This window comes from Lacerta agilis, chromosome 7 (assembly GCF_009819535.1).
Source record: "Lacerta agilis isolate rLacAgi1 chromosome 7, rLacAgi1.pri, whole genome shotgun sequence".
In the NCBI taxonomy this organism is placed as follows: Eukaryota; Metazoa; Chordata; class Lepidosauria; order Squamata; family Lacertidae; genus Lacerta; species Lacerta agilis.
Window position 1 is genome coordinate 29,387,902 of NC_046318.1, and position 17,390 is coordinate 29,405,291.

A 17,390-nucleotide genomic window follows, 5' to 3' on the forward strand; every position below is an offset into this window, starting at 1 on the left:
CCTGGGAAGCTCTATTGGTTTCTCCCACATAAGTGTGGCCCAGCCTGAGCACTCACTCCTAGTTGGATAAGCTCTCCTCTAGATTCCTAGAAGAATAGGATGCTATAGTATTTGTACTCTAACTTCCTTATAGGATATTGCCCACATCTGAATTGAAAAAAATGCTGAAACAGTGTAACATGGCTTAGGGCCACACTTCAGAACACCAGAACCCACTTCTCAAAGGCTGCCTCAGCTGAGGACAAAAGCCTGTAGTCACCAGTAAAGCTCTGTGGTGCTGACACCATAAAATTTCTTGAGGAGTCCATTTGCCCAGAGGCTGCTGTAGTCAATAGTCCCCTCACCAAGCGTCTAATGAGATATCCTTTAGAATAGGAGTGGCTAACCTGTGGCTCCTCAGATGCTTGCTGGGGCTAATGGGAATCCAACAGGGCCACAGGTTAGCCACTCCTGATTTAGAAAACGAAGGATATTAGAAGAATGGGAATATATAATAATTTCCTCTTTAAACTAGAATGAGATTAGACTTTTCTAATGTGATTCATATGACAGGAACATGCACATAATTCTCTCCTTATACAAACTGCCCCCATTTTTGTATCTATTAATTGTGTAGCTCAATACAAAACGAAATATTAGCTTAAGTGATACATCTGCAGTGTCTGCTGCCAAGTGTGTATTGATCGTACCTAATGGAATCTTTGTCGGATTGTTGTCTGTCTGGCATAGTGTGTGTTCATGACATTAAAGGAACATAACACGCCAGCCAGTCAGAAGCTATTTTACTCTAAAACGTTATCTGCTGGCCAGTTCAGATTTTATGAGCTTCTAAGCAGGAATATAGAGGCACAACCTTGGGTGCGTGCAGATTTTATGCAATGCCTAATTGAGCCTTTGCATCCAATACTTCTTTCAGCTGCATGTTTGTTTGGCTGGGCTCATTTCAAAGGAGTTGAACCCAGTCGGCTGAGGCCTTCCCTGCACATTCATCTGTAGAAGGATGGAGCTTCTATTACTCCAGGGACAGACAAAATGGTGCCCTCCAGATGTTGTTGGGTTCCAGCTTCCTTCAGCCTTAGGCAGCAAGGCCCATGAATGGCAGTGCTTGGACTTGTAGTTCAGCAACATCTGCACGGCATCATTACTGCATGAGAGCAAGCCAGTGTTGCATTGGAAAGGGTTTCTTGGCTTTCCACACCATTTCAGGCTAAGGGTTGTGGCATCTAGTGTACAGAACTGTATTGGATGTAAGATAATAGATCTTATAGAGATATTTTTTGTTTGTTTGTTTGCTTGCTTGCTTATTAGCTTGCTTTTAAAATTTATTATTATTATTATTAGATTAGTTGTGATTGTGGATTTAGTCAGGTTTGCAGTTAATTCTTAGTCTTGATGCACGAATAACGCTGCCTTGCTTACCATGGTAAGAGGATGGAAGTACCACAACAGTTCTAACGTTGTTTTCTGCTTCTCTTTCATGCTCACAAGAAGCCTTGGTTATCACTGAGCCTGCATTATGGTTTTTACCAACCATGGGTAGCTCAAACCACAGTTTGCAAACCTGCTTCAATTACAACCAAGCAAACAACAGTTTGAGGCTAAGAATGGTTAGTAAAACACCAGTGCGTTAATATCTCATATTGAGACCCACCACTTTGAACAGGGCAAGCTGCTGCAATTCCCGCCCCGCCCCGCCCCCCATCAGCATTATATTAATCCCAACAGGACGTTACTGTTACATTTTGAATACTAAAATTAAAGTCCTTGGATGATGTGTTTCAAGAGGATAGCCAATGACAAAAACCTTTGGAATGTGACAGTTTTATGCCATTGAGGCTGAATTTATTTATTTATTGAAAATCCAAAAACAAAATAATGTGGTACCCTATAACTGGTTAGCTCTTCAGGCAACAGCTGACTTCATCAGGTGTGTCAAGTGCACAGAGGTGGTCATGGGTTACACACACACACACACGTGTGTGTCAAGTGTGTGTGTGTCTGTCAAGTCCAAGACATTTCTTACCCCAACAGATCTTCAGAGGAGACTACACCAAAACTGTGTATTTTATACCTTGTAATTTAGGATGTTTTGTAAGCAATTTTGAAGAGTTTTTATTGGATTATAAATGAAACATAATTTAAATCAATGACAACAAACAGTGGCTTCAAGAAGCTGCGTTTTCAGCCAGGAGTATGTTTTTGCAGACAGAATGCTTTCTTTCCCAGCTGTGGTTGCTGTCAGAAAAGCCATAGCAAGACATGCCCTGTGCTGGTAAGGCAGGGTTATATATTTTATCCATGTGTACACATAAAACCAACCTCTCAGTGCTGGGATAAGGGTAAGCAGGAGCTATTCCTGATACAGTGGTACCTCGGGTTAAGAACTTAATTCCTTCTGGAGGTCCGTTCTTAACCTGAAGCACCACTTTAGCTAATGGGGCCTCCCACTGCCGCCGCGCCGCCAGAGCACGATTTCTGTTCTTATCCTGAAGCAAAGTTCTTAACCTGAAGCGTTATTTCTGGGTTAGCGGAGTATGAAACCTGAAGCGTATGTAACCTGAAGCATATGTAACCTGAGGTACCACTGTATCTTCCTTGTTTTCGGCTGTTATTTCAACAGCTTGCACTCCTGGTTGTTTCTTTACTTTTCTGCTGATTTTCAGACTTTTTGGGGACTCTTCTGTTTCTCTTCTTCAAGGAAGCATGCTATTATCTCCCCTGTAATAGACTTTTCATTATGTGTAACATAATTTGTGACATTGCTGCCTTTAACGTTTCTGCTGTACTGAAATGTAAGAGAGAAAAATACTGATTGAGATAAGCATGTTTATTAACATGCTTCCTGCTCTGCCAAAACTCAAGGATGGAAGAGGGTATGTTCTTTTCTTTCCCAAGACAATCTGCATATTTTGTCATTATGATGCATGGTGGTTGTGATTGCTGTCTCTTAGCTGTGATTTTAAAGTCTTGGCTGATGATTAATTCCATGGCTCAGACAATTGCAAATGGCCTTTGCTCCAGTCACATAAATTTTGCACATCTCTAATAACAATGGCATTCATTATAATATGGTACATAGAAGGGGGCTAGTTTGCAGTGGCATAAGGGAAAGAAAAATCGAGGGTTCAGGAAAAGAAGGTGGCTCGTTTTTATCATCCATCACTTCCGTGATTCAGAGAATTTTAACTACAAACTGCATTATAATAATGTATTATGTTCACATTCTACTTGTAGTTTGTGGTTCTAGGGGTGAATCACGTCGAAGGCACAGTAGCAATGTGGAGTTCATTTCTAAAGTTGCAGCCTAAGCACGCTTACTTGGAAATAAGTACTACAGAGCATAGTGGGACTTTCTTCTGAAGCTGCATGTATATGATTGTGCTGTAAGTCTTCTGTGAATGGAGCACCCACCTCATAAAGTTTCCAAGCCTTTTCAAGCTTGCAGTGTCTTCAGATAGTTGCAAGAGTCATGCCACATCAAGGCTGCATTCAGACATGGAGAATATTGCATTAGCTTTCCTTATTATAATGCTAGTGCTTCTGTCCTGTTTCCTAACATTCCTTTCATACCGCAGTATCACTTGTGTTATGAAACTGTGGCTTTTTAACTGATATGCCAGGATGTAGTGCTAAATTTCATTCACACCAGTGGGTGTGCAGGGACACAACAGTGAACGTCATTGGACAATGTCACTACTCCCCTATGCTTTCTGGAGACAAATGCTTCTGTTCCCAAATGAAAACAGCAGGAAAGAACTGTATGCTGGCATTTTGCCCCAAATTTTGACACTTTTGTGATTATCCAGGTTTAGTGGACTGCAAATGGTTTTTTCTCTCTCTCCTGGAATCAAATAACACAGAAATGAGCACTAAACATGCACTATATTCCATTCGTTTCCCAAAAGGGACTTTTACATCATGTGAAAGTTCAGCTATAATGCAGAACTTTCATGTGAAAGTTCAGCTATAATGCAGAAATTAGCATTTAGGGAAATGGAATAAACTACTGTGTGAATGCAGCCCTAGTTTGGCCCATAGTCTGTTGGGAACTGAATTCTTTATGAATTCTTCTGTTATGGACTTTGGTACCTTCTGTGCCAGCACTCAGATGAGTTATTAAACTTTTTGTCATCTTTCTGTCAACTTTTTGGTCCTTTCTTGACACACATTTGGGCCGCTTTATATAATATGTGGCAGCGAACAGGTTTGCTGATATGTGTACATATGATTGGAAATGGCTGCTAACTCCAAGCTGCCCTGCAGGTGTGTCTGTATACTGCAGACATTTGCAAATGGTTCATCAGTAGCATTTGTGCTATGCAAAGTGTATGATATGTAACGAGGCCCCTGGTGCAAGGTGTCTTGTTTATACAAGTGCAATGCAGCAACAACACATTCCTTCCCAGGGTGGATGCTTGCTTTAATTTGCTTGCCATTTACTCTCGCTTCCAGTGTCTGGCAGCGGTGATGAATGTAGTCAAGATGGGGCCAGAGCTTTTGTGTGAGTATGCCCTGTGATTTACAGAGCTTAAATCTCTCCTCTTTTCCCTTATGCCCCAGCTTCATGAACAGAGGCGCCTCTGTGTCCAAACTGACAGCCACTTCTTTCATTGCATTTCTTTATATTTCCTTAAGCTTCATCGTCCACACACCAAAATAGAATGGAATCCAGTGCTTAACTTCTACATAGCCCCCCCCCTTGCCACAGAAAAGCACAATATGACCATTCCCCCCACTGTCTTCTCATATTAGAAATGTTATTGCAATATGCGTAGCCCCTTTATCTGCTTTGGCAGGACTCAGCCAGAGAGAAGATGATGGGTTTCTGTGAACAGTCATATCCTCTACCCCAAGCTTCTCATAAAAGGATGCTCATCAAATCCAGAGGACTGACTATTGCTTTTATTGTCTTCCTTTTTTATTGGAGGTGTGGGAGGGCAGAAGGTTGGGTTTTGGTAAAAACAGGAGTATTCAGACCAGGAAGTGACTGTCTTCTGACGTGTGTTGTTCATTTTCCCTTTTGTGCAAGCCTTGTTTACTGTCATCTGTTCTGTCAGAGACAGAAGCAGCGTTGACTCTGCAGAGCCAGTTCCTGACTCATCTGTAGTAAAGTTGCTGTGTCTGTCCGTCGTTGTTTTTGTTTTCAACTAGATGATAAGGTCATTGCAGGAAGCATTTCATGGGAGCTTTCACAATCGTCTTTAGGGAGGCTACTGTACAGCATGTTCTCTGTATTGACTTCAGCAAGAAAAGAATGATGGCAATGAAACCCTCAAGCAGCCTGAAGTTGGACAGTTAGTCCTGGATACAAAGCATTCTTAGTCATCGTGTTGCACCACTGATGTTATCTCAGAAGATGAGCAAAGTTGAATAGTAGCCAGGTTGAGTGTGTGGTGCTAGTTTAAAAACAAGAACATTTATTATGAAAACAGGGGGCTCTTCTTCTTCTTCTTTCTTTTTTTTTAAATGTTTGAGTTCTCCCTTCTCCTGACTTGTTGCCGTTTGACTACAGAAGGAGAGTGCATTTTGATGAACCATTAACTCACTTAAAATATTTGAAAAATATTTGTTTTTCTGCCACTTTTGACGAATCATCTTACAAGAATAAAAGACTGAGGAGACACTATCTTTAATCTGTTTTATTTGCCCTAATGTACCCATATTTGCAAGCAATTATCTCAGTATAATGCATTTTAAAACACCTTCCCCCCTAATATATGCATTAGTTTGATTGGAGAACTGCATTGCCAAGATTGACGACGTGCAAATTTTAAAGGATAACTTTGTTTCAGTTCACATACCGTTCCAGGGACTGCAAATTAGATAGATTCACATTTTTAAAATTGTCCCCCATCCCTACCACCAACTAACAGCCAGGTTTCCTGGGTCTTGGCACTCCAAAAGCTGGCATGCACCCCCGCTGAAAGCTGACTGTCTTGTCATAATCTGCATGAAAACCTGCTTATGCATCTGTGTGACACGTCACATCTTCTCCTCAGAAGTTCTGTCAAAGCCTGAACTGGAGCATTTTCCAAAGGCAATGTCGAATCACCCCTAGTTTGGGAAACATTTTGTGGCTGTGGATGATGCCTTTGTTTAAATTGTGTAGTCTTTATACGGTTAGCGTGCCATACAGTTTTAGACGGATGATTTGGTTTTGTGCAGTTTTAAGACTCTGTAAATAGGGTGGAATACGGACTGTACCTCCTGTCTAACATAACTTGTGGAAGTGGAGAAGAGTTTGGGATTCAGCTGTCAGAGGGTCATGGCTCCTTCAGCATCTCATATTTTAGAACTGTTGCTTTGGAGTGTGTGCTGAAGCTCTTTTAATTAGCAGTGTCATTCTGATTCAGTGGCATTCAAAACATGTTTTCATATAAGTACTTGTGAAGGCAAGTGTGTAATTCTGGTTGAAGATACTGTTGCTTGACTGTGATGTGGGAACTTTTCTTCTTTCAAAGGCCCGTTTAGAACAGCTCCATCTGGGCCTAAAGGGTGGTTGAGATGCTGCAGAATTTCTTGATCATGAATGCTAAACTATTTATATGAGCAGCAGTAATAACAGTGTATTTTAGCATGTGTGCGGTGTGAAACTGAATATGGATGCCACTGGATACTGTAGCATGTCACAATGGTAGTTAAATTCCTGATAGGGTGATTGATTCTGTTTTGTTTGGATCCTGCTTTTGCTCCAGAGAACAAAGGTTGCATTAATGGGATCCTTCAGTGTATCCTCACAAGAACGTGCAAGGCTAAGTTGAGAAGTAGTGAACAGACTACCGTCACTCAGTGGGCCTTATGACTGGGCAGATATTTGAACCCAGGGCTCTGTGGTCTAACACTCTGCACCACACTGCCTTTAATTTTATGCAAGTTGTACGGCATTCTGAGAGAGATCAGCAGAACATTTTACTTCTTAAATATAAGTTACGAATGATAGCAGAAATATATGGCTAGCTAAGTTTGCAATGTGTTCAGTCATTGCACTGCATCTCCATTTAAATGTATTTTGTCTTTTGTGTTACCTTTTTCAACTGATAATTTAAAATTGCTCTCTGTGGGGATGTTCTCTGTGTCGATCTGCCTATCAATCTTTCTATCTGAATGCAGAAGTATTTGATTAGTGTGTTTAAAGCAATAAAGATGTCTAGAGTAGTGTCACAGTGATTGATACTAATTATAAGTCTTTATGTGGCTCCTTCAGTTTGGCCACTTCCCTTGCAGATTGCAATTTTATTGTTAAAATAATGCCCTGCTGTCCACAGACTAGGGCCATAAATTGTGGACTATCTTTCTTTAATGATTCTGTATCCAGTGGTAGAATCCCAATAACCTTCATTATCTTTGCTCAAAGAAGTCAGTGACTTCCACAGTGAGCGAGGAATGGATTTATTAGGGCCAGCTGAAGACTGCCTGGGATCACATCAGAGGTTATCTTGATAGTGCTTCTAGTACATTAGAATAAGCAGAAACATTAGGCAGGCACTTGCAGATAACTGATGATTTTCATTTGGTGTCTGTCTTTCACAATCTTACAGTAAACAGAAATTGCTGCTCTTGAATAGGTCAAGCCACTGTGGAACACAACGTAAAGATTTGTGGAAAGTACATGGCTTGTCTGGACTCAAATGAACGAGATGTTCTGAAAATTCTCTGTTTAAACACATTACATGTAGCTAGTTGCAATCCTTTGAAGCATATTCGTTGGGATTTTTACTGCCCAGATAATCACTGTGTGAAATTCTTTTTGTTTTTACCTCTGTGGCAAATCAACTTTTCATAGGGAAACTGTGTTATTAAAGCGATATATATATATATATATATATATATATATATATATATATATATCGATAGATAGATAGATAGATAGATGGAGAAATTACATTTATGGTATTTTGTAGGCACAAGTTTCACAAGCTTAGTTGGACTAAGTTCTACACACAGACAGACACTTGTGTGTGTGTGTGTGTGTGTGTGTGTGGAGATCAGGAGTCAATTCTCAGCTGGAATAAGTTTCCTGACCATGCTTTGGTTGTAAACTGTGGTAGTTAAGCAGATCTCTTCCACACTCACTCACACTGCCTCAATCAGATTTGCCCAGGGCAAAACATGACTGTAACAAGTGAACTAGTTTGACCTGGACGTCCAGAGCTTAAAGTACCATAAACATTGGGGCTTCTTGGAACAGAGGTTAGAGAGAAGGCAGTAGAGATTGGGGAGAAATGTGACGTTGTTCACATTTAATGGTGAACCTAATTTACACTTCCTAAAACAATGTGAAAAAGGAAAACACAGCCATCCTTCAAAATTCGCACTTCTCCAAATCTTTCAATGCAGTTCTCCAGCCAATTAAGGTATACAAAAATTTGTTTGGTATGCATAAAAATCCATGTGTTACAAAAACGTGTTGTATAATAAAAAATTGCTTACATAACCATTGGTATTAGGCAAAATTGTATACAAAAAAAGTGAGCATATTAGAAATTTGTAGTAAAGTGTTGATTCATTTTCATGAATAATTTTTTTAAAAAAAAATGCAGACTGATATCAAAATGTGGAGAACTGAGTTTAATATTGGAAAAATGAGAAACAGATAAACTGAAATGAGCAGGCCACATTTGTGTTAGATTCAAGGAATGTGATGCATTCACCAAAGCTACTTATTGAAACCCAAGCTGTAAGATTCTTGCTTGACATCTGGGTGGTGGATGAGTTACCTACAGCTCATTTTGTGAAGCTGCTACAACTAGTGTGGTCAGCCTAAAAGAAAAAGCATCAAAACTGATCTAGGGTGTTGGAACACTTTCCTTGAAAGGAAAGGTGAAAACATTTGGACCCTTTTAGATTAGAAACAAGACGAGAGATATACAGTAGACATTTATAAAATGATGCATATTTTGAAGCAAGTAGCGAGTCCCCTCTCTCCCCAGTGCTACATCCTGTTCCTTCTCTGCAGAACTCATAACTGTTATGAAATTCGCTAACAGAAGATAGAGAGAAGGCCTTTCAGTGGCTATTAGTTATGAAAACTAAAAGGAGTGTCCAGGTTCAGAGGCAGTATATCTCTGAATACAGGATTCTGGCCTTTACACTGTACTTACATGCTTTCTGGAATCACCTGGGTCGCCACTGTTTGAGACCGGATCAAATAAGATTTATCGGGGTTATTTTTGTATCATTCCCTTCTCCTGTAAAACAAGGTTGGAGCAGTGCAAAAGGCAGCCTGTAGCCATACTAACACAAGAAGACCCCTGGGGCAGGATCAGTCCAAAAGCCCATCTCTCAGCCAGCATTCTGTTCTCACAGTAGCCAACCAGATGCATATAGCACAGAGGATCCAAGTGCAGCAGCACTCTGCTCATGTGTGATCCCAACAGTGGAGCAGCTGGGAGTCAGCTGGAACAGATCTCCTAGCTGCTTAGAACAGCAAGCCAGCCTGATGTGGTGGCTTTCATAGGGGTCCCTGACACAATGGCCTATTTGATTGCACAGTGTCTTATCTGTCGCTTATAGTTTGTCTCTCTGCAATTCCTACCTTTGTCCAGACTTGAGTTATGGCACACTAAGCTGAATCCCAGCTTCATATCCTTCATAAGCCATTGTTGACTCAAACCCTGATACTGTTTGGTCAAGGAATTCACAGCTGTAAGGCAACTCTAAGGGAGCTTCTTTTCCAAAGTGCCATTCCTTTCATCTCAGGCCTCTTGAGACACCAAAGCTGTAAGTGGTTTGAGGGAGACAAGACAGGACCATGCATCTGTCTGTTGAGGATATCTTTACTGACTCTGCTCTCTCTAGTTGTCGCCAGCTTTTATAGAAGGCCAGTCTAGATTCTAGCATTGAAATTTAATTATATATATACAGTCACCAAAAATTAATATGTACTGGCCAGCAGTCTCAAAACTTCCAAAACATTCAGATAAGCAAACATTTAGATAAGCAGTCATGATATTTACATAGGATTACATGGCTATTATTAGTCATTTATGAAGCACTTCCTTGGCATGCCAAATAATTTACAGCCCTTATCTGCTCCTTCCTCACAGCAGCCTTATGAAAAAGATCGTTATTATTTCTGTTTTTATGGATGGGGAGCTGAGTTTGTGAGATAGTGACTTGCCCAAAGCTTCCCGGGGAGCCCATTCCATTGCTGAGCTAGGAACTGAAATTGAGTTTCCCAGGTTGATTTTCAGATCTCAGTCCTCTGGATTATGCTGGCAGGCCCAGGGGCACAAAATGAACACAGATCATTAGTTTTGAAAACTTGAGGTTTGTGTTTAAGTAAGCTGCAGCATGTTGGTACACACACATATGCAGTTGTCCCACACCTACAATATTTCTGTTTTTAGTTTCCTAAATGCATTGATCAGGAAACACAGTAATATTTATTACTTTCTAAAACTTTTATCCTGACTACTTTCTGGAGAACTCATGGCATTGAACAAGTTGAAATGCCAAAACAGTATTTCGTGTGAGTAGACCACCCACGAAAGCTCTTCATTGTATGAGATACAGCTGATTGTGTTATGAATCCCTATGTATAAAATAGGCCAGACTCTATCTATGAACAGTTTAAATCCAGGTCGCGCTGCATTGTCCTTCATCATAGAGTTTGCTTGCCTCAAACTGAGAGCAATTGTTTGCTTTGTAGAAGCAGCTGAAGACAAATGTTTGTTTTGTAGAAGCAGTTTGCCTCAAGTCACAAATGATGGTGTACTTTGCAGTAGTAATGTGCCAGCCTAGCAGTTCTGTCTAGTCATAGATGCTAGGAACATGCTCTTCCTAACCTCAAAGCTAAGCCCCCAACTTACATATATAGGTGATGATGCCTAGCCCAAAGAGAAGTCTTGTGCCTGTCCTAAATTTAGATAGTAGAGCATTAAACTTTTCCAGCTTCTCTTGTAACAGTGTTGCAGTAATATGGGAAGCAAGTCACCACTGAACAGATAGGAGTGTCTTTCAAGCCCAGAGGATGGCAAACTCATTTGCTGGTTAATTACTTCTTCAACTTCTCTCCATCTTGCCATTGGCCCCCCTCTATGGGACCCTGTAAGTTACCTCTTTGGCCCTTTTATCGGGTCATGTGGGACCAACATGGATAGCTGACCCTGATGAATACTTGAGGTTCCTGACTATGGTTGTAATTCATGGGCAGTCATTTAATTTTAGCCTGATTCTAATTTTTAAGCTGTATTTTAATCAATAGTTTGATTGTGTTTTAATGTATTTGATATTTGATGTTAGAAGCCCTGAGCCCGGTCATGGCCAGGGAGGGCAGGGTATAAATAAAAATTTACTTAGTTACTTACTTACTTACATTGACTACCTGAATTCAGAATTCTGCATTTCCATCAACATTGAGCTGGACAAGCATTTTGGCAACTTGTCATTAATTCCATTGGGTCTACTCAAAGAAGAACATAGTTGAAGACCACCTATGGGCTTGTATGGAAACTACAGTGTGATGGTTCAGATGTAATAGCAAACTCTGGTTTGCACTAAACAGAAGATTACTAATAAAATCTGAGCATACAAGTGAAGGAGGAGGGTTTCACTCATGAAACAAGGTTGTTCATACTAGGCTTCTCAAGCCATATCACAGTTACCGGTATGTCTAAATGACTGAGGTTTTGAAACTTTCCTGCTATCTCTGCTAGCTTTTTATCACCCCCGCTCAAAATTAATTTTATTCTTTTTCTCAAGCTCAATATGGAGAACAAGCCAACAAATATGCATGTATTATTTTTTTCTAGTTCAGTTCCCCCACCCACCCATTCCCAATTTAAATGCTGAATTTAGGAACTGAAAAATAATGCTCATTCTTTCACAATATGATTATTTCCTGTTGTTATTTTTGACAAATTCATGCAAGTTCATATGTAATACACAAGAAGGATATTATTATTATTATTATTATTATTATTATTATTATTATTATTAAAATGTAGACGTCCAAAGGCTTCTGTTTGAAACTTCAGGTTAAGCCATCAAGGTTTTCTAAAGCATTCTTACAACATGTTACTAATTAAGATAGGGTTTTCATTTTAAGTTATACCAAGAATACCATTAGAGTTTCCCCCACCAGGAACTACTGCAATTCACTTGATACAGATTTCAAGGAACTGCTCAGAAAATAGTGTGTGGTTTTACTGAGTGTAATGTGGATCCAAATAACACAATCAGAACCTATTGTGCTGCCAGAGCCCACCTGAAAATTAATTCAGATTAGATGGAGCAGAAGGTCCCAGGTTCCATCTCCTATTTCCAGGTAGGGAAGGGAAAGACACCCCCATCTAAAACCCTGAAGAGCCACTGCTAACCTAGACCATGTTGTACCTTCTAGTTATTGAACTCCTGTCTCCCATTTGCCCTAGATAGTTGTCAGAGATTATGCAGTTAGACTCCAATAATAACTGAGTGGCACCACGTTGACATACTGGGGTTTTCCATTAAAGTGTAATATCGGAGCTTCCTTTTGATGCCCATGAGGGATCTCTTTATCCACCCCTATATTTACCTGGCCCTTCATCTGAAGCCTGGACTGTTTCCTTCCTCTCCAAGCGCAGAGGGAAGAGCCTGCCAACTAAAGTGAAGCCCCAAACCAGGTAATGTCAAGGGGCTGTCAGGAATGCAGGTTCCTCCACAGGTCAGGAAATGGCTTGAGATGTGAAGTGCAATAAGCTTTTATTCAAAAAGTAAAAACACAACAGAGTTCATCTAAGCTAGTCTCTCTTAGTTGAACTTGCTGCTGCAACTGGCATCTCGCTCCTCCTTCTTCCCTCTCTAGCCCCGCTCTCTGAACTACTCCAAGCAGCTGTAAACTGTGGTGAGGAAGGAATCCTCCTCTGGGCCTGTCTGGCCTGTTGCCTAGCAATGTGCAAGGCTCTTTGTGTTCGGAGTGTCAGTGGAAGAGGAGAGCTAGCTTCAGAGGGACTGCCCAGCTGCTGAGCAACAGAAGCAGCACCTGGTTCTTCTCTGTCAGAGTCTGCACTCACACTGAGACCCTTGTTACCCAGCCCTGTCCTGGAATGGCTTTCTTCTTCATTCCCCCCATGTTCACTCAAACCTCTTGCTTCTATCACCTCCCAGGTTGTCCCTTCTGCAGACTTGTCCTCTGTGTCCCACCACAGCTGTCCAGGGTCTAAGTCTCTTTCCTCTGGGCAGTTCTTAGGTAGGTGGCACCCACCACTCTTCCTCATCCAGCCCATCCTTGACAGGTAATTGTTAAGGTGCTATTGTAGTCTTCTCCTTTTATATATGCACCATCCAGGAACCTGATTTATATAGACCAGATAACATGCAGGCCTTGCCCTAATGAGTGAAAATGTTGTCCGGAGTTCATTGGACTTTATATGTGTATCCACCATTTGGACTTCAAGTCTAATCCCCGTGACCTTGCTATCCAGGCTGCATTTTACTTTTGCCGACTTTTGCACATGTGTGACTAGGCCCTCACACCACTTGTCTGCTAGAAATAAATCACAATCCAGTTATTATAACAGACATCTGTGTGGTCCAGCGTGTTCAGTAATTATTTTTGCAGTCTTGGCCAACTGTCATGAAAAGGATCAGATGTGGAATTAAACAGAAGTTTTATACTTCAAAACTGCCACAGTTATACATTCATTAAAAGGAAGCCTATTTGCAGGCATACAAAGGGCCATTGTTGCGCAGGCAGAAATCATATACAACTGTGGAAGAGTTTCATCTCTTTTATGCAGTTGTTGTGCTCTTATTTTCTTTGTCTTGCAAGTAGAAACTGCTTGTCTTTTGTTGAACTCCCCTGACTACAATTGCATTTTTTGTTAAGAATTGGATGATTATTGGCAGATGTGTCATTTAATTTGTGTTCATGCATCCTATTGGGATTTTAAAGCCTTCCTCAACTGTTCATTGTCAGGGTGTATTTTTTTTTATAAAAAAAAATACAAAGCTGTGATAAATTCTGACCAACTTATTTATGAGATTTGTTCTATTAAGATGCCTCTGTGTTAATACTGAACTGATTAAACATTTGGATGGTTGCAGGATGCCAGAATCATTGCCACGTCAGAGTATTTTACCAACAGCTACTGCTATTTCACTTTTATTATATGCCAACAGGGAAAAAGTCTGTTGAGCTGTTGGCAGAAGGAATGAAATAATACAATTATACCAAGACTTATTCATTCCAAATTCAAACTAGCATGAATCCTGGGAGTTGTAATTGGTGATGAATCTTAGTCTCACATCCCTAGTCTCTCTCATTGGGCTAGGTTTTCTTCACTGTACTCAGGCAGGTTTGAACACAGTTTGTTCTTATACTTCAGGGCGGTCCTGCAGGTGTTGTTGGACTCTAACTCACATCAGCCACAACCAACATGGTCAATTGTCAGGGATGATGGGAATTGTAATCCAACTACACATAAAGGGCCACAGGTCCTCCACCCTGCCTTTGTGTGAGAGGGCCTCATTCTTCTCTTGCACTGGGACTGATAAGGGTCCCTATGGTGCACCAGTCCCAATTCTCTGACTACCGTAGTTATAAGCTTTAGCTTTTGCTATGGGCAATCCCAAATTTATAACGATCATTGTACCTTGCCTTTTAAGAGCCTTTTGAGTCCCCATCCCAAACTGATGGGATAATTATATGAATATTGTGTGGCCAATCTCTGCTAATGAGCGTACAGTGGTGTCCTTGTAAATATCATATAAAATGTAGATATGAAGTAGGGTTCAATGTGCAACGGTATACAGAGGTCTCTTCATGGAACTGGTAAAAATTCCAACATACATAGTAAGGCAAAGGCATATGAAGAGCATCTGTGAGCCTCCCCTGTCTATACATTCCTTAAATCCAGAATTAAGCTCCCTTCAGTTACTGTGTCATTGTTGTCTTGATTCCTTGGCCCAGCCATGCTAATTACCTTCCACATCTTTTCTTCTACCCAGAGATAGCAGCCTGTTTGCCTGTGTGTGTATTTGTGGCATGTAACTCTCCAACGGTTTGACTTCACCCCCGAAAGCACACTCTTCCATTGTCTCCTGAGACAGACGGATGACAACCATTTTACCCCAGCTTAATAAAATGGACACTTGGCCGATTAGCAGGATGGACCCACCCATCCCTAAGCTTTGCCTGTTTAAATTGCAGACGGGAATGTGTTTGAAATGAGGAACATTCAGCCAGGTGAGCTTTCACCAGCTGCTTGAAGTGTTACAGTTGAAAACAGAGTTTTATTACTCCATCTGCTGTTTTAAGACTGCTGGACCTAAGACTCATGAAGTAGCAGTAAAAATTGTAGGGACAGGCATCTTACAACATCTCAGCCATGGTTGCAGAATTAAAAGGAAGGCCCACACTTGTAATTGCTGCTTCCATTTCAGTTCTTTTTCAGAGTTCAGTTATCCAGCAATAATGTATTGATCAGTTCAATAGGATCCATGGATCCTGCCCCAAAGTTGTTGTTGTTGTTGGGTTTTTTTTTTAAATCTACACTTATATGGGGCCTCCAGTGATTTCGTATCCATGGCCAAGTTCATACTTGCTTAGCTTCAATAATGCTACAGCCATGGGGTGTTCCTAAACCAACTACTGCGTCATTTCTGAAACGTTTATAATTTTCACATGCTTAACTCACAAAAATAAGTGGCTCTTGCTGCAAATAAATTGATTTTTATTTTTATTTTTTTGGCTTATGGTCATCTGAATGTTTAGCCTTTATTTTATTTCTGGATTCAGCTCTTGTTTATTACTGCTCAGTCCATTCCCACTTGTAACACTTGGATGCCTGCCAAGCACTCTTTGTTTACAGTAACAAGGGTGGAAAAGCTGACTTCCTGACCGTACTCCCAAAGTCTAAGGTGAAGCGTCTGGCAGGTGTGAAAAAGCATTGCTCTTGCATTTGAACCTGTGCAATGTATTCCATATAAGGACCCAGTCCTAAACTAACAAAGGAAAATTGGACTGTTGCCCAAGATGAAATATTAACACTTCATTAGGCTATGACCTGGCTCAGCTGCAAAGTCGGTGCATCTAACACCAAGTCATTTGGCTACATAATTTTTGCTTGTATATTTTCCTACAGGAGAAGTCAGAACTCAGCAAGCAACCAGAGGCTGCGCATCACACAGTGAAGCTCAGACCTGTACCCTATGAGGCCTCTTCACCACAACTTCCTTTTTCAGGTTTGTACTATACAACCTGTATATACCTTTGTTTCAGGATATGGCTGGTAACTCTTGATTGTTTGGGGAGCCTTTGAGCTTAAGTTGACAGCAGAATAGAAATACAGGTGAAACTTGAAAAATTAGAATATCGTGGAAAAGTCCATTTATGTAAGCAATTGTTTTTATTAGCTACTAGAGTTTAATATATGAGATAGACTCATGACATGCAAAGCGAGATATGTCAAGCCTTTGCTTGCTAGGATTGTGATGATTATGGCGCATTAGGGCGTGTTGAATTTTTCATCTTTAAAAATCCTGATTTGAGGGGTGTTAAAAAGTTGTGGTATGATTAGGTAATTTGAAATATATTTTGGTTACTTGTAAATATTTAGGTCTTGCTTGGTAAATATCTATGTGAAAAGTTCCTACTTTTTTAAAAAAATTTAATTTTTCTGTCATTTAAACGTATATGTTATTCCCAAATTTTCATGAAAACAGATGTTGATAAGTGCCTAAAATTGATTACAAGATATTGTAGTTCTGTTATATATGTATTGTAGTTATCTGTATTATTAATATTAATATTATTAATTATTAATATGTAGTTATCTGTATTATTAATATTGGGTATGTTTAGCCTGGAGAAGAGAAGGTTAAGGGGTGATATGATAGCCATGTTCAAATATATCAAAGGATGTCATATAGAGGAGGGTGAAAGGTTGTTTTCTGCTGCTCCAGAGAAGTGGACACGGGGCAATGGATTCAAACTACAAGAAAGAAGATTCCACCTAAACATTAGGAAGAACTTCCTGACAGTAAGAGCTGTTCAGCAGTGGAATTTGCTGCCAAGGAGTGTGGTGGAGTCTCCTTCTTTGGAGGTCTTTAAGCGGAGGCTTGACAGCCATCTGTCAGGAATGCTTTGATGGTGTTTCCTGCTTGGCAGGGGGTTGGACTGGATGGCCCTTGTGGTCTCTTCCAACTCTAGGATTCTAGGATTCTATGATTATACAATGGTATGCGATTTCTTTTTTGCTTTGTACAACCAGTGATAACTGCTTCACTATGACTACAAAGAAGAGAACAAGGCAGGGAACATTCACACATATGAGCAACCTTATTGGAAGTGGAAGAGACATGTTGCCTTCTGAATTACCAACTTTGCGAGACATGTTAAGATATGGACTGTTGCTGAGAGAACAAAGTACCGTAAGTGAGGATATGAGAAACTATCCAGCTGCCAG

The 17,390-nt window shown here is 40.4% G+C and overlaps 1 long non-coding RNA gene across 1 annotated transcript in view; it reads left to right on the top strand.

Annotated features, from left to right (window-relative positions):
• The window catches only part of LOC117049772, a 216,332-nt gene extending 200,094 nt beyond the window's left edge, over nucleotides 1-16,238 (top strand). The window contains exon 5 of the long non-coding RNA XR_004427013.1: nucleotides 16,068-16,238. This is a non-coding gene — a long non-coding RNA (uncharacterized LOC117049772). The remainder of the gene's footprint in view (nucleotides 1-16,067) is intronic.
• The last annotated feature ends 1,152 nt before the right edge of the window (nucleotides 16,239-17,390 follow it).